The sequence below is a fragment of the Ambystoma mexicanum genome, chromosome 5q, assembly GCF_040938575.1.
Source record: "Ambystoma mexicanum isolate Mex_15411 chromosome 5q, UKY_AmexF1_1, whole genome shotgun sequence".
Lineage (NCBI taxonomy): Eukaryota > Metazoa > Chordata > Amphibia > Caudata > Ambystomatidae > Ambystoma > Ambystoma mexicanum.
In genome coordinates, this window is record NC_090933.1 from 856,126,056 (window position 1) to 856,149,665 (window position 23,610).

Here is a 23,610-nt window from a genome sequence, read left to right on the forward strand (position 1 = left end):
ACGGTGGCATAATTAGCATCATGGCAGGTTAGCGCCATGGATTTTAACGGCTGCTAAAAGCAGCCGTTAAAATCAGAATCAGGCGTTAAGGGTTAACGACGGCGTTAACCCTTAACGCCTGGGTCATAATGAGGCCCTTTATGTTTAATGCCCAACAGCGTAGTTACTGTTTTAAACAAGTCATTTACAAAATGTGTCCCGTTGTCGGAACATATGACGTCACATATTCCCCATCGGGGAAACCTTCCCTCACTAAGAATTTTGCTGTGCATTTTGCATCCGGGTGGGCACAGGGTCCTCCTTCCACTCAGCATGAAAAGGGGCAGACCAGCACAATTAGATATTGTGTTTCATTACACCTTTCTCCCATGTCTGCGTAATAAATATGCAGTTCACGGAATGGTCCAATGGGGCGGGGGAATGTCCCTCTCAGTGTTCTCAAAGTAATTCCTGAATTGTATTTCTGGCATGTTGTGCATTCTATCGTTAATTTTGCCACATGTTCCTGTAACCCTGGAACAAACCAATGTTCCTGTATGTCTGCTGCTATGTGCTGTTTTGCAGTGTGTGCAGGGAAGTGCAGCTGCTAGGATGCTATTTTTAATAATTATATGGCCATTACTACCTTTCCAGTACAGTTTTGCCGCCAAAGGAGGTCACTGGATGACTGTGCACAACCTCTTTTTGTGCACAATTCTTGTTCCTCAGGGGGTCTGTTTTTGTGAATAAATTATTTGTGATATTGGCATCGTATTGTACCCATCAACTTTTTCTTCTTCCACATTCCCTTTTAGTATGAACTCTCCTCGTACGTGTTTTTCTAATTAGGCTGATTCTTTGGCAGCAGCATCCGCTTCCGCGTTTCCCAAAGAGATGATGTCATTGTTATTTGTGTGGGCCTGGAATTTAACCAGGGCCAACATTGTTGGTTCTGTTAATGCTTCATTTAGATCTTTTAAAAGCTCTGCATGTTGTACTGGGACCCATCTGCCCTTCTGAATCCTATCATCCCCCACTGTGACAGTCCCCTGTGTACTGTTGTGGTCATGTAGGCTGAATCTGTATAGATTGTTACTGCACACCTTTTTGCTGTGTGTAAATCCTCAATTAGTGCAACTAATTCTGCTGCCTGAGCCAAAAAGTGCATGGGTAACCTCTTTTGCACTATTATCTCATATTCTGTATCTACAAAATACATTTCCCCTTCTTCTAGGGCATTTCCGTTTGCACTGGGCATGTCATCCTCTTCCCCTTACTACGTGGCACAGTCATGGTTTTGCATATCTTCTATAGTGCATGCTTCTGTAGTGAATGATGCTGAGATTACTGTTTTGCACCATACTATGTGTATGTTTGAACTGGACAAAATAATTTCATATGCTGTGGCTCTCTGTGTTGTCAGTGTGGATTTTGATCTTTTAAGAATGGCAAACAATGAATGCTCAACAAACAGAGTTACTGAACATCCCATTACAATGGTGGCACTTTTTTCAATGGCGAACGCGGCAGCTGCGAGAGCCTGTTTGCACACAAAGTGTCCTTGCATTACTGCATCAAGCAATCCACTGTAGTAAGCTAGAGGCTTATGTCCTAGCAACGTTTTCTGCATCAGTACTGCTGTCACAAGTGTTCCGTCACAATGTGAGAACAGGAAGAACTCACAGTCATAATCAGGGGTTGCTAAGACTGGCGCGGATGAATTTAATTCCTTAAGCATGTCAAAGGCTGTGTTCATTTCTGGGGTACATGCAGTTGTAATACCTTCTCTTTGTGCTTCTTTGAGTGCTTGCAATACGGGCTCATGTATGCTGCATAATCCAGTATCTATGCTCAGCAATAATTACATATGCCAAGAAATGTCTGCATTTCTTTCACGGTGTGGGGCTTACTAGCCGCGCGCACTGCAGTGGCCCTGTCTGGTAGTATTCTCTTGCCATCTTTGGATTTCAATTGTCCCAAATACAGCACTTCTGTTAAGCAGTACTGTAATTTCTGTTTGTCTACCTTGTACCCCTTGAGAGCCAGTAAAGTGAGCAATATGATTCAGTCATGTCTGCACTCATCCTCATTTTCACCACAAATTAGTAGATCATCTACTTACTGAATGATTGCGCTCTTTGTGTCAATGTTCCCAAGATCTTCATGTAGTATTCTGTTAAAAATGCTTGGGATTTCTCAATACCCCTGGGGCAACCGGAAACGTTCATATCTCCTTCCAGCCAAGGTTAATGCTGTCAAATATCATGATTCTGGGTCTAGTGCTACTGAGAAAAATGTGTTTTTCAAGTCTACCACTGTGAAACATGTTGCTGACTTTGGCATGCTACGCAAAATGGATGCAGGCTTTTGGACAAGTGGAAATTCCTTTTGTATGATGTCATTGAAGGGTCTCAAGTCCTGTATCATCCTCCATGCTCCACCCTTTGCTTTCTTGATAGGATAAATACAAGTATTAAAGGGTGAATTTGATGGCACAATGATTCCTTGTTCTAGTAGGGCTTGTATTGTCTCTTTTATCCCTTCCTCAACCTCTCTTGACAGTGGGTACTGTTTTACTCGGGGGAATATCACACCTGGTTTGAGTTTGATCTTGACCGGGGCCACTTCTTGCAGGAGTCCTACATCATGAGGACCAGTAGTCCATAGCATTGATGGTACCTTTTGCATGTCTTGGTCAAAAAATGTCAGCGGTGCACTAACAATGGCCATGAGGGGGGTTGTTACTTGTCTGTGTTGAATCATTATCTCACCAGGGATACAAATGTCCATTATAATTTCTCCATCATTGTCACTGTCAGTGAACAGCTCCTCATCTGATATATCACATAGCGCTATATTGGGATCTATGCACAACACTGTCTGCCACTCACACCCGGGTGTGTCCATTCCCATTACCGCTATTCGCCGTGCAGATACTTGCACACCATGCAGATCTATGGACATTATTGACCTGGGTGCACCTCTGGGGCTGCCATGGGGCAAAACACAAATTCCAATGGTACTCACCACTCCTGGTGCATTATTTCAGGGACTACTCTTGCCAACACTTATAGCCCCTGTACAAACATGTCTGGGTCAATGGGCACTCTGCGAACTGTTAATTTGTTGGCCATTGTGTGTATCAGTAGCATTGATTTCATGGCATATATCCCCGGTGTCGAGTATACTATTCCTCTTTCTGTAAAAGAGATAGGGCCTCATCACGCGGTAGGCGGTAAGGGTTTACCGGTACCGGTATTTTACCGGTACCGGTAAACCCTTACCGCCTTACTACGAGGTCCCTTTGTGGGTTGGTACATTGACGTCTGCTTTTAGCAGGTGTTAAAAAACGAACCCGCAAAGGGACCGGGGTGCTAATTACGGTACCGCAATTTGCAGTACCGTAATTAGCGCCTTCCCCATTCCCATTATGCCCTATGGGGCAAAAATGGGAATGGGGAAGGGCAATGGAGGAAGGAGGAATTACCGCCTTCCCAACCTTGGAATTGGGCGGTAATTCCCCTTTCCTCCAAGGCAGTACTGGTAAATTACCGGCATGAACCATGGCGCTAATAGCGCCATGGTTTACCGCCTACCGTGTTATGAGGCCCATAGTCATATTGAGCTTTCTAAGAAGGTCCCTCCCCAGTAAATGTATTGGCGAGTCTTCATAATACAGTAGGGGTGCCCGCATTGTCTTTCCCCCAACTGTTACATCCAAATCTTGAGTGTACGGAACCTTGACCACCGCCCCAGAGAATCCCTGCGTTTCCAACTTCCGGTCTGAAACCGGAAACCAGCCTTCTTTTAGACATGGTTTTTCCGAGTCTACCATAAAGATGAACTGCTTGTTTCCTATCTCCGCCCACACCAGTGGTTCCTCGTCTGGGCTTAGGGTCATTAACAGGATTGGAAACACAAGTGCCCTCTGTCTGCTGTCCTATGCTGGATGTCTCGTCGTCTCATAGTGGTTAAAAAAATTGTCTCCCATCTCTGATGCTCCTCCAAACGGTGCTGGCATGTCATGTTGTGTATTAGTGAATGGGTTGCTGCATGCGTGTATTAGGTGATTCTGTTGCTGTAATTGCGGCTGTGTACCCTGCGGTGGTGTTTTTTGTTTGTGTGTGTACCGGGGCTCTATTGTTCTTCACGTCTAAATCCACCCATTGGCAAGGCATAGGGGCTACCTGGGAGGGAGTGGCCATACTGCTGTTCATTCTGGTAAGTTGTCATGGGACGGCCATGACATTCCCTTGAAAAATGCCCCCACCTACCACCTGTCCATCACCCTCCTTGTCTGCCTCCTCTGGGCCCTTGGCCCCCATACCACCTCTCGGCCCTCGGTACCCACCTCATCCTCCTCTTCCGACCCTTCCTTGCCATTGTGGCCCTCCAAACTGCTCCTTGCCAGCCCATTGCTCTTGTCCATCTGCTGCCCAGTTTGCCACCATTCTCACCTGTATGGCTATTGGCCCCTCCTCCCCCTCTCCCTGCTGTTATGTCGGGAGTGCTGCAGCTACTGCTGCAACCATCACCAATTTCGTTTGTACAAGCTTTGCTTCATCTGCCAATCTCTTCTGCGCTATCTCTTTTTCTCTTTCGTTGATCCTCCTACAGTGGTGTACTATAATGCTCTGTATTAGTGGCCAGAATTTTGGCTTCTATCCCTGCAATTTTATTGAGTACCTTCTGTACTTCCTTTGGGAGGCCCCTCTTAATTTTGAAGTAGAAAAGGGAGGTGGATTGGTCCCAAGCTGTGCCCGTCTCTGCCCTCCACATATTCTGCACCCAAAGAATGTAAGTTGCAGCATCCTCGTCCTCCCCATGGTGCACTGCATCACTGATTGTAAGTCGGGGTGTTCAGAAATGTACTCCTCAGTGCTTACCATACCTGAGCCCTCACATTGTTAAATGATGCTCCATCATGGCAGTCACAATCCAGTGTTACCCTAGGGAATCCTTCTTTTGGCCCCCTGTTAGCCTGATCACCTACTGATACCAACAAACTTTTGACGTCACCAATTGCCAAAGAAACTCCTGCAATGTTTTTCTCAAAGGCGTATATCCATTTGCTCGCTCCCCCTGAAAGTGGTGGCAATGTTTTCAATAGATTGGCTTCATCCATTTGTGCAAATAACAAGGGGAGTCCTGGGAGACTCTCTGCCAGACATGAGTCCTGGTTACAAGAGCCTTACCCAGAGTCTTTAGCTCACTATCTTTCACAGAGCAGAAATATCCTAAACATATCAGTCTTTGCCCTACCCTGGGGCAGTCCAGCACCGAAATACTAGGAATTTCTCCTCTGAACAGGAGTACCGACAGCTACCCCAGACACGTGTTTCAGTCTGGTTGAACCCCATCAGTAGGGTGTAGCTGTGCCTCTCTAAGAATAGTGAGCAAGGGGTCCACGTCTGGATTCCTGTAGTAACTTAGGGTAAGACCCAAAGTTACTTGAAATATACAGATTACAAGGGGGGGTCCTGGGAGACTCTCTGCCAGACATGGGTCCTGGCTACAAGAGCCTTACCCAGAGTCTTTAGCTCACTATCTTTTACAGAGGAGAAATATCCTAAACATATCAGTATTTGTTCTGCCCTTGGGCAGTCCAGCACCGAAATGCTAGGCTCAAGGGGGTTCCTGGGAGACTCTCTGCCAGACATGTTAGGTTACCATGGGAATGCAGATGTGGACCCCTTGCTCACTGCTTTTAGAGGGCCACAGCTTCACCTCACTGATGATCCCATCTAGGCTGAAACACGTGTATGGGGTAGCTGTGGTACTCTTGTTCAGAGGAGAATTGCCTGCATTTCGGTGCTGGACTTCCCCTGGGCAGGACAAAGACTGATATGCGAGGACATTTCTTCTCTGTGAAAAGAACAGTGAGCTAAAGACTTCGTTGAGACTCTCCCAGGGGCCATCCACCCAAGAACAATTCAATGGGCTGTGTTCGTGCTGGTAGCGAGTTTCCCAGACTCCCCCTCTGTTTTGCATACCAAGTAACTTTGGGTCTCACCCTAAGTTACATGGGGAATCCAGACATGGACCCCTTGCTCACTGCTCTTAGAGAGGCACAGCTTCACCTCACAGATGATGCCCAACTAGGCTGAAACACGTTTATGGGGTTGCGGTGGTACTCTTGTTCAGAGGAGAATTGTCTAGCATTTCAGTGCTGGACTGCCCCTGGGCAGGACAAAGACTTTTATGCAGAGAAATATCTTCTATGTGAAAAGAACAGTGAGCTAAAGACTTGGTTGAGACTCTCCCAGAGGCCATCCACCCAAGACAAAGTCAATGGGCTGTATTCGTGCTGGTAGAGAGTTTCCCAGACCCCCCTCTGTTTTTTATCCATTTGTGCCCACGGAATATAATGTGGCCTCCCCACTCCCTTGTGTATCAGTAGCATCTGTAGGTTGCTCTTCCCCCTTCCTTTACTCACCTTTGCTCCTTTCTTCCGTGCTACCACCATTCTTCCAATTCTATTGCTCAATCTTCCTGGGTGCCATCCTTCCTCTTCCCCCGCTCACTGGGCTCTAACCCTCTGGATAGTGACACTCTACCTGCTGCATCTTACTCCTCATCCTCGTCTAGGTCACTCCAATATTCTTCTTCCCTTTCTGATGTCACACTCCCCTGGCCCAACCTCACCTGCTCCTCTCCTCGCACTACTCATACTATTTTGACAGGGGGTGTTATCAATGCGGAATAAAAAGTCTCCTGCTTTCCAGTCATCCGCCAATGTACTTACTGGGGTATTGGACGTCGGGGGTGGCAGTGTTTGCTGGCCCCCGGTAAAAGTTGCCTCTGTTCACATATTCCTCTTAACCTTGTTAGCTCTGCTTGTGTCATTGTTAATTGTGTTTGTAATTCCTGTGTTAACTGCCCTATGTTGACTGGAGGGCCGCACGCCCGTCCGTACGACCCTTTTGGATCATATGGGGGAGGAGCTGTTGCTGGTGACTTCGGGGGAGCGCTTGCTTTTGATATATACACAGGGTCACTGTATCCTTCTGCAGGCTTAGTTAACAGGGGATACAGTTTTTTGGGTTCTGTTCCCTTTTCCTTGTTCCCTCCCCATTTCCCTCTGTTGCTCACTACCTGGGGTGGTGAACCGTTGCCATTCTTTTTGCTCAGCGGTATCTCTTCGAATAACCTCCACAAATCTAGCACTTCTCTTCTGTTTTGGTGTTGCTTACCTTCATATTTAATGATCAAGTATGTTGATACCATGTCTAGCACTGATTTATCAAATGACACACCTACTGGCCATACCTCCCCTTTCATTTCTGTTCGCCATTGTTCGTGGTACTTTTTTATTTTTTTACTATACACCGGTAGACTCTAACTTATATGCATGAGTGGCTTTTCCGCCCCCATTGTGTCCTCATTATTAGCTGTGGGATGCATGTGTGGAGGTATGAACAACCTGAGACCGCTTTTGACAACTTTCTGTTACAAGATGCTCCTAAAAAAGAATCTTTTCAACAATTTTATAATACCACTTTCACAATATGCTTGTTCTTCAACCTTTAAGCACTTTGTACCACCAAATTTCATTGTCATCAAAACAAAATAAACAGGACATTGACCACTTGATATTTAACACACACATTTACATATACAACACATACCATGCAACATTAAACATGAACGTGAACCACGAACATGAAACATAAACCCTACCTTCCTGTTTCCCCCTCGCACCTTTACTTCATCCAGAATCTCCCCCTTTCCTGGTCCCTTCTGGACCTCCCTCTAGAGACCTTATTTCCTTAGAAAGAAAAGAAAAGAAAGCAAAACTAATACTATTCCGAGTCTTCCTCTTATAAAAGACTCCTACTTTATTTATTCACCATTTAACCTCTTGTACTAGTTGAGATAGCACGATGCGATGCCGCCTTCTACCACCTCGCGGAGCTAGGGTCCCCTACATCTATTCTTTTTTTTTTTTTATTAGTTTTATATGGTTTACAAGAAAAACCTTTAAAACAGATAGCAAGATACACTTCTTCCTCCTTCTTTCACCAAACATATGTTGTTTAGACGCTTTGTCAGTCGGCTCCTCCTACTATCTAGATCGGCTCTTTTAGCCGGATTTTCAAGTCCTTCAACAGTTGAACTAGACCAAACATAATTTTTCGGTCAGCACCTTCAAACATAACTTTCCACCAATCATCAGCTGTGTAGGTACTTCGTGCCTCAAAGAGCGGTCCGAATAACTTTGTTCGCAAGGAGCGAAATTCAGGGCAGAACAACGTCAAGTGTTTTAGTGTCTCTATCTAACGTTTACAAAAGCGACAGATTAAGTCGACAGGTTCCTTACGTAGCCAAGTACCTGTACGGTCTTTTGTCATGAACAGATTGAGCCGGAAGTGCAGATATAGTAATCTTGAGTTCTGATCAGGAAATTGCGTCAGATACGGTTGTAGTTTGTCTAGCTCTCTGGCTTCTGGTGGTACTTCTCTTAAGAGACGAGAGCTAGATCTGTCAGTACAGGTTTGATGCCAGTCCGCGCTCCATAGTTTACGTTTGGCCTTCTCAGGATTTTCAAGTAAGGTAGTAATGTTAATGTCATTTGCGTCCAGAATTTCAGTGCATTGCCGATTCCATTTAGCAAGCATTGTGTATAAGGGCTCTGAGTCCGGCTTATGTATTATAGTGAATGGAGGGGCTGCATTGGCGAGCTGTGACTTCCTGTATAGAGTTAAAGCATTCCAACAAACTCTCGCTTGTATGGAGGTCAGTCCCAGTTCAAATCTTATGTTGCTAGTCGGACATCCTTTAGAGATGTGTAACGCTCTGGTCCAAAAGTTGTTTTCAAGTGTGTTCCATAACTCGTATGAGCAGCCGAACATATTTTCAGCACCATAGATCAGGGCCGGTATTGCTTTTTGTCTGTAGAAATTGATCACAGGTTTTATAGAAAATTTCCCAAATTTTTTGTTTATGATCGCGGCCTGACAAGCCAGTTGTTGACATTTCCTTTTGGTGGCCTCAACCCAAGGATTGTCATTTATGTGTGCACTTATTATGGATCCCAAGTATTTTATGTGAGTGGAGATCCTGAGCGGTATTTTTTCCAGGTACCACACAAATTGGGTTGATCTCTTTTTATAGGCTGACAGGTTGCGCAATATCAAGATTTCGCATTTCTTCTTATTTAAACAGAGCTTGTTTTCCATTGCGTATCTTTCTAAGGCATCTAGTTTTCGCTGTAGGCCGACCGGTGTGACATCCAGGATTAATAGATCATCAGCATACAACAAGTGACCCAACTGCGAGCCGTGAATTTTAGGTGGAAAAGCTGTTACCTCGTTTAATGCGTCCCCTATGTCGGAAATAAAGAGGTTGAACACAATTGCAGCCAAGGGGCATCCTTGTTTCACTCCTTTATAAGTTGGAATCAAAGGAGATAAGGAACCTCCTTGGTCGAGTCTGACTTGCACAGTGGTGTTAGAATGGAGCTCTTTTATTGCGTCTATAAGATCCGCTGGACACTTCCAAGCTTTGAGTTTTTCCCACAGAATGTGGCGGTCAACACTATCGAAAGCGTGTGAAAAGTCGATAGATGCGACATAGATGGAAGTGTTAGTTCGTATTGACTCCATTTTTAAGAGATTCAGCAAAAGGGTGTTAAGACCGCAACCTACGCCTTTAACAAAACCCGCTTGTCGTGGGTCATTACGATGATTTTTAAGTGCCCACGATTTTAAGGTTTGTTGAAGTTGAGTTGCATAGATTTTTCCTATTACATCTAACAAGGCGATAGGTCGATAGTCTCTCGGGTCCAGTCTGTTCCCCTTTTTGAAGATTGGCACGATCATGGCATTCTTCCAAGATCTTGGGGTAGCTTGTTTTATTTTTATTCTTTCGAAGAGGAGTAAACAGAGCTTTGCCCATTCTTTCGGGTTTTGTTTCATTGTGTGGTTCGTGAGGCCATCCGGCCCTGGAGCTCTTGATGTGTTGGAGTTCTTAATTGAGTTTGTGATGTCATTTATGTCGAACTCCAGTATCCACGGGATTTTATGCTCGGTTGTGCTTTTATTTTCCACTTCAAGTGTATTAAACAAGTTCGTATAGTGTTTTACCCAAGTTTCTTGGCAAATTGGAGATACTTGTAGTGCTATTTGTGGGGCGGCAAGATTGTTTATTACACGCCAAAATTCAGCTGAGTTTTTATTTTTGAGCTTGCGCATCATCTCTTTGGAGTCATTCTGCAGGATTGTAGCGTAGTAATTATTTCTCCAATTTCTGTATTTTTGCGTTATACGTTTTTTGGCTGCGTCGTATAATTCTTTGTTACTTCTAGGTATCATCCTTATTTCTTTACGTAGAGTTCGTTTTTGTTGCAATACTTGTAGATCAAACTTATGTTTGTGCTGTGTTTTTTGTTGTTTAAGGCCTTGTTTGCGTTCCACAAATTGGATCAACAGGTGTTGATATTCAATCTCGCCTGGAGTGTCCTCCAAAGCAGATGTTACCGAGTTTATATCTTTGGTTTTAAAGTTAAGGCGAATTCTTCCGGATCGGTACGTGGTGTCATGGAGCCATAATTGTTGGGATGTCTGGCTATAGGCATTGAACGACATCTTTAGCATGTCGTGATCACTATGTTTCATTTTGGTGATCTCGAGCCGATGTACTTTGGCTGCAAGGTCTTCAGACACGAAGAGAGTCTATAGTTGAAGATTGATTTTCTCGTCTCCATGTGGGCTGTGCCGGGATATCACCCGGTGTGTTCCCATTCAAAAGTGTAAGGTTTCTCAAGTTCATTTCGTTCATCCAAAGCTGTCCCGTTTTTTCGTTGATCTTGTGATTCACGGAGTTTATTTTTGACGCAGTATTCAAATTCAGGCAGTCTACGTTGAGATCACCGCAAAGAAGAATCGATGGTCTGCTTGAATTTTCCATTAGGTTGTCCAATATAGCGGTCACCTGGTCTATAAACTTGACAGCACCAGTTGTAGTATGATTCCAATAGAGATTAATTATGTACATGGACTCTGATTTGTCGAGGGAGGTAATACCCACTTTAGCAATTTGTATATACGATGAAACATTTTCTGTCTCGATTATTCTGAGTCCGCGATCTTTTTTGACCGCTATCAAAAGGCCAGACATAGGCCTACCTTTGGGTGGCTTAATGGCTGGATTTGCCACTATCTCAAAGGCAGGCGACAGCAGACAGGTTGTCAGCCAAGTTTCTTGTAGACAAATCAGGTCTAAGTTGTTCATCCAAGGGGAGTTGAATAGGTGAACAAAACCCTGTGTGTTCCAAGATCCGAAATTAAAGCACTGAGGTGAACTCCGATTTGAGCGTTAATCATGGTTTTTGTTGTTTAGGTTTGCAGCTAACCATGCCCAGTTTCCATTTTCTACGTCATTCTTTTGAGTTGTTACGATGTTTTTATTCAGACCTTCAACAGTTATTTGGATTTGGTCATTTAAGTAGAACTGAGTTGTTTCTGAGTCCTTTGGTTTGGTCTCAGTTCGAGTTGATGTGCCGGATTTCGAGTCTTTGTATTCTTTGGATTTTGTACTCGAAGTTGTTCTTTTCTTTAGATTTTCCTGGCCTTTGTCATATGTATTATTTAGAAAAGGCTCTGGCATTTTGTCAACTAGGCTCTGTGGATATAGGTCGAAGCCTAGGGACAAAAGTGCAGGTACCGCATCCAGCAGTATCTCGCGAATAATTTTGGAAGCAAGGTGTAGAGTCACCATATCGTTTCTTTCTTCACAGTGAAACTCCACTATTTTCACGTCATCGGAGTTGAGTGTTCGCAGACTCGGTATCAGGTAAAATAGTTTGGATAAGTATTGTCGATTTAGGATCATATTATCACAGGAGTCAAGTCTTTCTAGAATTAGTTTTTCAAAAGAAGATTCCTTTTTTGTTATTTTTGATTTAGACATCGTGTTTTTAGAACTTGGTTTAGTTTCGTCTCTCAGCTGTTTGTACACAGGTTGGCATTGGTGGGTCGAGCGTCCTGAACTAGTCAAGCCACTTTTTCCAGTTTCTGTGGGTTTGTCGGAGACCTCCACCTGACTGCTATCACAGTCAAGGTCCTTCCGACTCTTCGACACCAGCTTGAGCCGCCTTTCAGCTAGTGTTTCGAAAGGTGAGTCAGGATTACCGTTTGCTTCGGGGATCGTTGGAGTAACCTTTTTTGCAGACATGTAAGAAACCGTTGATTGGCCTGTTACAGGTTCAAGATCCTTGGAGTTTATGGCCGCCAGTTTGGATCGTCTTTCAGCCATTGTTACAAATGGTGAGTCTGGGTTGTTATTCAGGTCAGAGATCGTGTCGACAGCACTGATGATTGTGCATGTGCGTCGTGTCTTTGTTGCTTTTTGAGTATCAAGTAAGACGTCGGACTGATCCTTCTCAATGTTATTGCTTGAATGGGAGGCTTCAACTCCTACATGTTGTGAGGGTACGCTCTCGTTTGCAAGATCTATCAGCTCGCCTGTTTGGTTTACTTCATCACCATCGTATATAGATAGATTTATCAAATCCAGATCATCATCTGAAGTTCTTTCGGGAGAACAGGTTTTGACATTAGTGTTTGCACTTCTTTGGAGGGTTTTTGGGTTGGCAGGGTTGGAGAAATTGCATCTCGTACCAGCAACTGTTAGATTCACTGTTTTCAGGTTTCGCAGAAATTTTCTGGAACCATTTGCACGTCTCATATTATTGGACGGTAAGTTTTTAGATTTTTTCTCGCAGTTGGCAGACTTCCCAACAGAGAGTGTGTGCTCTGGTTTTGACAGCCGTTTGTTTTTTTTGAATATGTCGTATACCTCCACACTGGCGGAGGTCGGCACAGCACTCAGTCTTTTATTATGTCATCGTTTGCACCCTTTTGCTTTGAGACCAGTTTGCTTCCTGAAGATGATGCCAGTTGAGGGTCAGCAGTTGCAGGATTGCATGGTTGGCTGCTAATTTCAACCATCTCATCAAATGTGGCTATCATTTGGAAGGAGGAGTCTTTATCACACACATTAGACACAGAGAGAACGCACTCTTTCTGTGAGTGTGGACCACCAGTCTTGTTTGCGTTCTTGTCCGACTGAGTCGTTATGTTTTGTTTTTGGGTGTCTGAGTTATAGCTCGTCGCATTTCGGTTTCCTTGCTGTGTTGTAATTGTGTCATCAAACGCACTGTCTGTGTCGCTATGCGTCTTAACTGAATCAGTTGCTTCCAAGTTTGTGTTACACACCGACTTCCCAGGATGTTCTTTGAAAAGTTTTGAGGCTTCCCGTGCTACTTCTGCCAGCAGTTTTTTGTCTTCATTGTTGTTTGCAGTAAAGCTACAGACAGAGTTTAGAATACGGTCAATTTTGTCATTAGTAGAGGTTAATTTGGTATGATGTTTCGTTTCATTCCTTTCTAGTTCGATTATTTTTGTGTTGAGAAGGGCAGTTAAGGTTGTAAGATCTTTTATGTTTTCATTCATCTGCTCGTAGAGTTTTAGAAAAGGCGCAATGGAAATTCCCATAGATTCTATGATGACAGCTTGTAGGTCTTTAGAGACAGGTGCATTTCGGGGATCTCTTGTTTATTGGGCATACATACTTGTTTTGAGGAGTTTGATCGTCTGCAAGATCTGATTTTAGGGTAAGGACGCTCCATGATCGAGGAGTCAGACGAAGAAGTTTCTGAGACAGAAGTATTTTGTAGGTATTGGTGTCTAGAGGTTTTAAAGCATTCGACGTGTTCAACTGAGGAAAATTCGGAACTCGTTTGATCATTGAGGAGATCTGAAGTGGAGGTAACTTTTGGCTTTTTTACCTGAGAGTAGCGCAGCGGTGATAAACTGTCTGTGTTGGTCCAACTGCGTTTAGTTCCAACAGTTGCTGTACGTGTGACACTTTGGGGGCCGCTTTGTGTCACTTCATGCATCACTTGTTCTAACCGTTCGTTTATGAACGTCATGTGACCTTGATTCGCTATTTCAACATGTCGGTTTTGTTGGAGTTTAGTCATTAGTGCTAGATCAGTAATTAGCTTGTTGGCGATGTCTAATGAAGGTCTACGGTTCCCGGGTCCTTGTGTTGTAGCTGCCTCAGTGCGAGCTTCCAAGTTAGGTACCGCAGAGAGCATTGATGCCTTTCTGCTCAAATTGTCTCTTTGAGGAATTTCGGCACAAGAGGTGTTTGATGTATTTGTTGTTGGTATGACCGATACTTCATTGTCAAAAAAGCCATCGTGGTTGAGAAAAGCTACAGCATCAGTGGACATACAACAAGGAGATAGTGGGTTCCCTCCATCCCTATCGACCATGGTCTCAGGGTTGATGTGTGTTACGTGTAATTTGCTATTACAGTCATCTAGTTCCATAAGGTTCATTACGCCAATCTCCCCAGTGTTAGAGTCCACAGAACACAGTGTATTCAGACGACTTTCGTCGATAACGCTGTGTTTTCGAATGTGATCAACGACCGACGTTGACACCAGTGCCTCTTCCGTGAGGTCAGACTTTGGATTTGCCATTGAGCCGTGGTTAACATGACAGGCATTGTTCACTAAGCTATCTGAACACACTGACCCTGAGGTAGGGTCAGTGCTGTTAGTTAGATTGTATGGTGGACACTGCTCAAAGGCCATATGTGTTGGGGCATCATAAGCGTGTTCAACGTTTGTTTGAGCATTGTTGATATCAACCTCGACCATTGGGCGAGTAGCGTTGCCTATCTCAGCGATGGCTTGTGTGCTTAGAGTACTTACAGTTGTTAGGTTCCGCTCCCCACAGAGAGCTACAGCTGTCTTCTCGGAGTCAGGGTGTGCGTCCACTGAAGTCCATTTCCTGGTTTGTGCGCGTGTTTTAGCGAGGTGCATCAGAGTCGGTGTTGCTGGAACAGATTGTATCAAGGACTCGGCATACATCAAGACCGCAGCAGGCGTGATGTTTAATTCAAGTAGTCCGAAAGAGTCTCCAGCCGCAGACCACGCAGTACAGCAAAACAGCACAGTACTCGCCCTTTCGCCGAGGGCTTACGCCGCAAGGGCGTGGAGGCGGCTCTTTTAAAGTCAGCTGATCCTCCTGCTGCTGACTTAAAGGCACACGCACCTCCGAAAAGTTGTTTACCCACGTCAACACTCCACAGCAAACGCGGGGCACAGGAGGGTATTCCACAGTGATTTCCACAGCAAAACAGCACAGTACTCGCCCTTTCGCCGAGGGCTTACCTTATCACCTCTTTATAAAATCCTAATGGCCATGTGCAAAGGAGAGCAGTAAAGAAAAGACCCCCTGCTTCTACCCCCACCAGATATCTCCAGAACACCTCAGTCAGACTCCTTTCCCATTTCCCCCACCTTCTTTTAGAATCTATCGCAATTGATACTCAAGTGTCCGTATTGATCAGAGAGCCTCCGGACCCAGTCTATCAAGGCGCCGCCCCACACTTAATGGACAAACCCGGCTCCGGTGAGCGGTACAGCCAGGTATTTGCAAAGCCGGGACCGTGGAACCTTCTTTCCTAGTGAGCGCACTTCTAAAGGGTACCAGTTGCCGTAGGTGGGCATCCTTTACAGGGGCACCCTGGATTTCGCCACTGTGGCCGGGGGACGTCTCATACCAAAGACGAAAGAACGCTATCTCGTCGGGTTCACCAAATGAAAGCTGGCTCTCCCCACTCATACAATGAAATAACCAAATAATGAAACACCAATGGACACACCCCAGTAGGGAATGAGACCAGGACCAACTGCGAGTGAGTAAAAGAGAGATCTTTATATAAAGTTAAAATGGGGCATGCAGAAGTCTCTGCTACTCCGAGAGCACTCTGCCCCAAAAAACAGAAAATACACTTTATATTACAAAAACACATCACTGATGATGTGTGCTATAGGGGACACAATACGTATTTCTTGTTGGAGAAGACAAGACATTACAGATCATATAATCGTGCTGCTCCAGGATTGGTGAACGCCGAACTTGTAACTTCTTAATGCCCGTGGGTCAGCTGGGCTCATCAGGGATGGGTGCGGGGTCAGGAGATGTCCGTGCAGTAATATTTCTCTATCTCTAATCTAACACATCACATCAATCCTAGTCGTGCAAGATGTAGAATAGTACATAAACTTCAACATAATATATATCACATAGACATTTGACCTGGGCCACAGGGAGGGCGAAGGCATATGGGTCCAGGTGCCTTATCTAACACAGTATTTCAGAATACACTGGTTAAGTGTCTCTTGGATCAAACAAGGGTATTTTACTCTTTGTTAGTACAAGAATATATGGCCTTGTGGGATTACTAATATGAGGGTGATCAGGGGTCCTGCAACTGTTACATCAAAGGAATATGTGGTTAGGGGGTTTGAGGTTTATACTTCTCGAGGAAGGGTCTGTCAGTGGAGAGGCAGGTTTGTGAAGACAGATGGATTTTCTATGGCCAGGCTCTAGCCCGGTCACACACAGGACAGTGATCTCAGAGGAAGAAAAGTGTTAGCTTGCAACAATTTGCGCCCAAGCTTCCGTGAGAACAGAGCAGTCGTGGAGCCGGCAGAGGGGAGAAGGTGGGGGGTGGCAGACCGGCTGTGCACAGCGAGAAAAGGGGAGAGGTGCAGGCTCGCGTTCAGTGTGTAAATGCGGCCTAGTAGAAAATTGAGTCTGCATTTTATACACAATGGAGTCTTGTGGCTCATAGGCCATGCACATTTAAGTATCATTCAAAAGCTACCTCACACCCTGGCCAGAGGTTCGCTGTCAACCGTGGAATGAGCATATTGTGTGCGTCATCGGGAATGAAGGGGGGCCTGGGAGACCTTTCCTCCTTTACACTATCTAGGCATCAGGGACACTGCCTTAAAATCGATCTCCTCTTTCCTCACCCACCATCCACAAATCACCCTGTCCCTCCTTTCTCCCACCTGCCCTGTCTCCAACTGGGTTACACATGTGTACTCCCTTTCCCCCCTCCTCTTGAACCTCTACCAAAGTCACCTACATGACCTAACCTGCTCCAACTAGGCAGATGACACAGATCATTTTCAAGATTCCCAGAACTCCAGCTTCTCCCCATCCTGATCTCTCCTCCTGCCCCACAGAAATTGACCATTGGATGACAGCCAACCACCTCCTCCTTAATCCTGGTTAAACTAAAATCCTGATCTATGGTAAAACAGCACTCTTCCCCAACCCACTCCTTGGCCCCCCTCTGTAGGCCCTCTGCCGGCAGCATCCAGCTTGTAAAGACTGGATCTGTACTTCTGCCCCCTATATGGTTGGGTAAAGGCACAGAAAAACCCAAGCAAGGTTCTCAATTTGGTAAACGTGGCGAGCAGCCAGGTTTAAGATTTCAGTGGCGATACAGGCAGGTTCTTAAGCACAGTGTTTCCACAAAGGCCCCACAAAGGAATTTCCACACCCTATGTTAGGTGATAGCAGAGCTTCTTTATATAAAATAAGGTCCGCTACTTATACCCAATATAAATATATATTATCATTCTTTGTACATGGAATACGTATTCAAAAATTGGTAAATATACACACTCTATGTGGTACCACACACTACTTATATTCAATAAGAACTTCACTAACTGCAGACAGTTTTAAATGGCAGGTGAACTCTTAAATAAAGTGTAACCAGCATAGAATAGGAAAGAAAGGCATGTTAGTTATGAACAAGACAAGACAAGTCATTCTGAGTGAGGATCCCCCACTTGGGCAACCTGTAATAGTAAATTTAAGGAGTAACTTATGTTGCCTTTTAGAGCTGAGTCCAAAATTGTGCAATAACTGTGTGCTTTTTTGTAAAAGGTTCTACCACTTCAAAGTTTAGTTTAGTTTAGTTTGTTTGGTTCATTCATTTATAGTGCGCGCCACACCCTAAGGTATCTGGGCGCATTACAAGAAGATGCAGTTTCGTAGTTACACACAATGATGATAAAAAGGCAATACAGGAAATACAGTATATATACAATATGCACAATACAAAATCATCAGTAAACGGAATACAGAAATTATATACAAATGAAGATATTCAGAAGGACGATGGCACAGGGCTCTAGTGAGGAGCATCATTCGTGATCAGCCAATTCTTCGTGTTGTCTAAAGCAAGGGAATGATTGATTGTTTCTTAGAGAACAGAGGGGAGAGAGTTCCAAAGTTGGGCAGCTAGGACCGGGAAGCTGCTGCCGCCTGCTTTTTTAAGTTTGAATCTAGGGATGTGTAGGTAGTCTGAGTTGGCAGGTCTGGTGGTTCGGGAACAGTGTTTTAGAGTAAATTTATTGGTGAGATACTGCGGGGCTGAGTTGTTGAGGCATTTGAAGCTTAAGGATGCTGTTTTTAGTTTAATTCTTTCTTTGATGGAGAGCCAGTTGTTATTCCTTCTTATAGTACATGAGAGGCCACAGGAGAACAGGATCCAAGGTGGATCTGGGACCCCCAGACAACTCCTGAAACTAGAAGATGCTCTTCCTCATCACATTACCTTTAGTCCGTTGGCAGGCGAAGTGGCAGAATTTCTCGGCTTTACTCAACGATTCCCTCCGAGGAAGGACCCCCTTTGGAAGAAGGAGCCACTGGGATGCTGAGTCCAAGACTAAAAAGGAACCAAAGTCTTTTAGAATGGCAGCAGTTTGGCTCTTCGCAATGCTCCTCCTTGGATCGACGATTTCTCTGTAGAAGTCCTGGGAAGAAGAAACTTGCTGTGGTATCTTTAAACCCTTGGTGGATGAAGATAAGACTCCTGGGACCCTTCAATGACTTCTGGCTGAGACGGGTGCATAGGTCACTTATGGTGTTGGATTTTGGAATATTTTGTTTTGTGGCTTTTGGTTTTTCAGTGCTGCAGCTGAAGCACAGATGTTTGGACAGCTTCTGGTGACCTGGACTCTCCCACTGGAGTGAACCTCAGACCCTCACCAATTCTGGACCCTTGGGATGACTTTGTAGCTTCTGTGGCAGTAAACCTACTAGCAGACCTTCAACAGTACACCAATGACTCTGGGCTCGCTATGGTTGGAAAAAGTGGTCAGTGTGACTGCTAGAATGACCTTTCACATGTTCTTTGGAAGTTTAGAACTTTCACTGCCCCGGATGTCCAGCAGCACTGTGCCATGGAACACTCTCTTCTGAGCTGTAGACAGCAACAGCTTCCAGGAGTCACAAAATGCACCTTCGGACCCTGGGCAACACCAATGAACTTCTCTGGCTTGTGATGTCCGGCTCTACTCTTCTGGACTTCGAAGACCCCTTCTCCGGATGGCAGACACACAGGACTTGCTTCCAGGATGCTTGGATAAAGAGTAGCAGTTTTGCACAATGGCCCCTCCTAGCTCAGGAAGAGGTCTCCTCTGCAGGTCCTCTCTAGATCAGTCCTTGGGAGACACGACAGCTTTCGGAATTGTTGAAAAAATACAGCAGCAGACTGCTTTTCAAGGAGCCGCTTCTTCTTGCTAAGCTTCGGCTTCAGCTACTGAACAAATTGGTAAATGAGAGATCCACAGATATACACATCTGTCCCTCATTCACTCTGCCTGAGCCAGGCTCAGTCAACCAATCACACACTAGGGCATTCATGCAGGCAGGCAGCCAATCAGGCTCACAGGCATTGAGGCCATTCGCTCCACCTAGACACCCATAACAAAGGAATGTGGATTGGGGCAAGTACACAGTTGTTCAGCACACTAAACTGCATTAATGTCAGTTTCAGTTAGGGCTGTCTCATTCATTGTATCACATACACAGACACCAGACACCCACAACAGAGAATGTGACTTCACTTCAGACTCCATTCACACAGGTCCTACCACTAGGGTGTTCCCACAGCACACAACACCTGGGAAGGCTCCAGTCAATCTGACAGGAGGCAACCCCAGAGCTATGTATGGTATTTCCACCAAACCACCAATCAGGGGGAAAGGGAACAACAGAGACATACATAGTGTTTCCACTTAACAGCCATTCGGGAGGAAGGGACAGAGTCAGGGCTTCCCAGAACTTTGGAAAACAATGTAAAATGCAATAGAAACCAAGAGGCCACAGGGGCTCCCCTGCCTCCTAACAGGAATCCATTGATTCCTATGGCAGGGCCTGGGTGTCCCACAAATTGAGCACACTCAGAGCCACTGTCAAGACAGCATGTAGCTGCCTCCAGCCCAGACCCTGCTTTGTGGGCAACACGCAGGTGCCCAAAACACACATAAGGGGTAAAATGGTGTACCCCGACCCATGGGAGGGGTATCCCATGGGTGAAGTTCACCAAAAGATAGGAATGAAGAGCTGCACTGTCAGAGGTCCAGGCAGGACCTCAGTGGCAGACAACATAGAGAAAACACACAGAGAAGTGGTAGGACAAGGACAGTAGCCTCTGCCCCTCCATAAGGCATTTCCAGCATCACACAGCTCAGTAAAGCACCTGGGCTGCACGTTGGGCTTGGATCTAACACTCTCTCACCATAGCAATGCAATATCTAGATTATGTCACTTTCACCTTTGCATCTTCATGAATCTTCTGCTATCTCTCCTACTACCACAAAGTCACATCAATAGTACGCTGTAGAGGAGGTCCCAAATATGGCCTGCACTTCAGCCACCCATGTCGAGATGCCAGAAGCATACTCGCCAAGATATGCGACTTATAAGGAGCAAATGAACCAACAGAGAGCCACGGTGGGGCTCTGTCCAGTACCCATCAGAAGGACATGTGTACCTATTGAAGCGCCAATAACCAGACAACCGTGGGCTGCAAGGTACCCATTGAGACAACCATACCACCAGTTAACACGAAATGAAGACTACTTGCAGACTGTCCCCGAAGAGACCCATAGAGCCTTAATGGAAGATGAGTGGTGATGACACACGGGCCCAGACAGACTCACAGAACGAAACAACCGCTAAAGGATGACATACAAGACGAAAAGTTATGAATAATGGTGCAACAGACTTAAAAGAAGAAACAACGTTGCAGCACGTAGAACGTAAGCATGAAGGAAGGATAAAAATAGGTAACTGACTAAATGCCTGTAAATAGGCTTGGAATGCAATAAGCCAAGGAAACGGTACTGCTTGCAATGCTTAGTAGATGAATAGACCGGCAAGCGCCAATTATATATCTACCTCAATGAAGCACATTATACAAGTGCAACTCATTTTGTAAAAAGAAGAATTAAGCCCAGGCTGCAAGGGGTAAAACAGGCCGAGATTCATATTCCAGCTAAAGCCCGAGTGCAAGAGCGGAATCGAAACTCAGTAAGAAGTAGCTCATGCCTTGGAATTCGAGGTCAACTCCAAGAAGGGAGGAGAGCGGCAACTTCGAAGAACCAAAACTTAAGAGCATAGCCGCCAGCCAGTGAAGGTCGAGATAAGGAGACCCCAGGCAGGTGGCGAAGCTAAGAAAGAATCAAATACACAAAAAGAGGGAAAATGAAGCAGATTCACGGTGAACAGACACGTAACCAGCCAAGGGCGAAGAGGTACCAACATCTGATGTCACCCAGAACCCGAGGATGCCATAACTTTTCATGATAAGAAGCTACAGTCAAGGCCATCCTCAGTCAACTAATTGACACATAGCCCTAAAGTACTGATTGATGGAAGGGAGGCAGGTTGAATCTTGGGCACTCCGCATCTGGGTCTCCAATTTTCATGTTGCCAATTAAAGTGGAGATTTATGTCTAGGGGTATAACCTACCCAATCACAATGGACCAAATAATCTAGGGTCCTATAGCTAGTAGAACCAATAAGGCGTCGTACTTGTAGTGACATCTATCACGAGTGTTGTAGAGGGACGGGTGTAGACGCCCTCCCGATGAGAGTTATCCAATCCTTACGCTCTGTTACCATATACAGATTTAACACCTGTACTTAAGTTACCTTTCCCGACCAATAAAATTGCATGACAAACTTTGAGTGTTAAACGTCAATGAAGACGAGAATGTACTATAAATATTGCTGTCTGAATGAAGAATTTGGGAGTTGAAGCGAGACAGGCGATCGCATCACTGTTGATTTCCATTTGTTTCCCCGTTTTTTGTACTTGTCATTAAACGGACTTCCCTTTGCCAAACCATTGACTTGCCCTTATTGATTTGTGTTGGAGTAAGAGAATCCTGCACCCCATCCTCCTCATGGTGCAGCTATCTCATCTTAAAAGTACTTGCGGGTGAGCTCTGATCCCATGGGCCCGTCAGAGGTCGCTCCGCCCTCGTGTACACTTCACTTGGTAGCAGAGGATGGTTTCGACCATCGATTAGTAAATATCGATTATTGATAAGACACCTATTGACCGTCGACACGAAGTAACTCTAGGTCTTCGGCAATATCACAAGTCCTTCGCCATTCTGCTGAGTAGACAGAGAAGCTTTCCATGGACAATGATAGTGTATCATCAAAAACTGCAGTGGGTCTGAAGGAACCTGCCTTACAGAGCATAACCCTTCTCATTCCTACGGGCAGCCGATCGGATGAAAAGACTGAAGGAGGCGGTAAAGGAGGGGCAGTGATCCCGAGGATCCAGAGAGGAACCATGCGAGCGATGAGTGAACCAAAAAATTCAATACTTTGGCAAATGTCTTATATGCATTAGAACAAGCACTAGAAAAGGTAACGGAGGGGGGCGGAGAAAACAAAATAGTCAGAAGTAGAGACGACTGTATATATATAAGGGGATAATGACTCGAGTATAATTGATAAAACAGAGGGTACCGGGATAGTCACCTGAGAGAAAAACAGAGGGTAGTGGGATAGTCACCCGAGAGAAAAACAGAGGTTACTGGGATAGTCACCCGAGAGAAAAACAGAGGTTACCGGGATAGACACCCAAGAGAAAACAGAGGTTACCGGGATAGACACCCAAGAGAAAACAGAGGGTACCGGGATAGTCACCCGAGAGAAAAACAGAGGATACCGGGGAGGACACCTGAGACAAAAGTGAGAGGGTTCGCCTGGTTCCTGCGCTTTAATATAGCGGTCAGAAGAAACGTGAACTCAGAGCCCACAGAATAGGGACGATTAGGATACAACCATGTTTAAAGACGTTGTTAAGGGAGTTTGTTTACACCCCATGTCAGGGTATTGATTAGAAGGCAGAGATATATGTTTCCAGCTGGTGTCTGTCTAGTCTGTCAAGTGTCTGTTGTACGTGTTCTGTTGTATGTCACATGTAAAGAATTGTGTATCATTGATTGTTTGAAATGAAGTTTGGGTTTTACGCGATTCTGTAGTTGAGAGGGAATCGCACACGGATTGTTGTCCTTGAGTAAATTGATGATATAAAAAATTTGGCGGGAAAGATTGGATTGGAGCCTGCAGTATTTGGTGCTCGCTCGTATTGTTGGGAGTGGTGAAATTGCATGAAAGTATTGCTAGGAAACAGAGTTCAAGCATGGAGGAGATTAGTCCACTCACTCCTTATGTAAACAACTGCTTAAACATGCACCGAAGCTTAAGAAATATAGCACTGAGTGGGTTAAAGGTACTGCCCACAAGATGTTTATGCCAGGGCCACAGAACCGGTCCTTATCCAAAGCTGTTTTACAACATATGACGACTTACTTGCATGCCACATATACAGGCAAGAAATTAGAAAAACGTCTTGCTGTTCTGGAACTTTGGAAAATGTTCGAACAGCCAAAGGCCCGCCTGAGCCAGAAATCAAGGGAAGTAAGTCAGAGGGAC